The 603-nt window shown below is 44.6% G+C and overlaps 1 protein-coding gene across 1 annotated transcript in view; it reads right to left on the minus strand.

The window, feature by feature from the left end:
- Positions 1 to 234: 234 nt before the first annotated feature.
- Positions 235 to 603, minus strand: part of npm2b (nucleophosmin/nucleoplasmin, 2b) — a 20,124-nt gene continuing 19,755 nt past the window's right edge. The window contains exon 10 of the mRNA XM_043681698.1: positions 235 to 324. The gene's annotated coding sequence lies outside the window, so the exon portion shown is untranslated. The remainder of the gene's footprint in view (positions 325 to 603) is intronic.

A 603-nucleotide genomic window follows, 5' to 3' on the forward strand; every position in this document is an offset into this window, starting at 1 on the left:
GGAAGTTTCTGGCTCCATCAAGTATAATAAGGTGCAGGTGCCCACCACACAATCATTGACAAATCCACCTCAGCACCTTCAAATCTCCACACCTAAAGATCAAACTCCAAGGAAATGAAGTGCTTCCCACCCACAGACTGGTGCCTTCCAATACAAGCCTGGGTGATCGATCCCCTGGCCCCATGGATGCTAACACCTTGATCAAGCTTTTTGTACACAGAGAGAACACACCAATGTACTAAAGGGTCAACTTTATTCCAATTCATTGTATCGCAATATTCTACAAAAATAAGTTAAGTCCTTCCTCCGGGCTTTGTGGTCTACCTAGAGGGAAAGACAAAAAGGTAAACAATTTGAGGGAAGGAAAGAATGTGGAACCGAGAGACGAGCAAATTACAAAGGGAACAGCTACACTAGCAGGAGGACCACTAACTTGGTCAAAAGGAGGGATGATAGATCCTTGGCATTCCAAAACTTCCAAAAATGATTCAGTTTCAGAACAGCAAAGCAACAACTAAAAAGGATCCTCCATTGCTAACAGCTCTCCCAACCTATGTGTTCAGTGAACTGCATTCCATCAACTCGGGCGGGGGGGAAGAAGGA

Source organism: Chiloscyllium plagiosum, chromosome 42 (genome assembly GCF_004010195.1).
Source record: "Chiloscyllium plagiosum isolate BGI_BamShark_2017 chromosome 42, ASM401019v2, whole genome shotgun sequence".
NCBI classification, from domain to species: Eukaryota; Metazoa; Chordata; class Chondrichthyes; order Orectolobiformes; family Hemiscylliidae; genus Chiloscyllium; species Chiloscyllium plagiosum.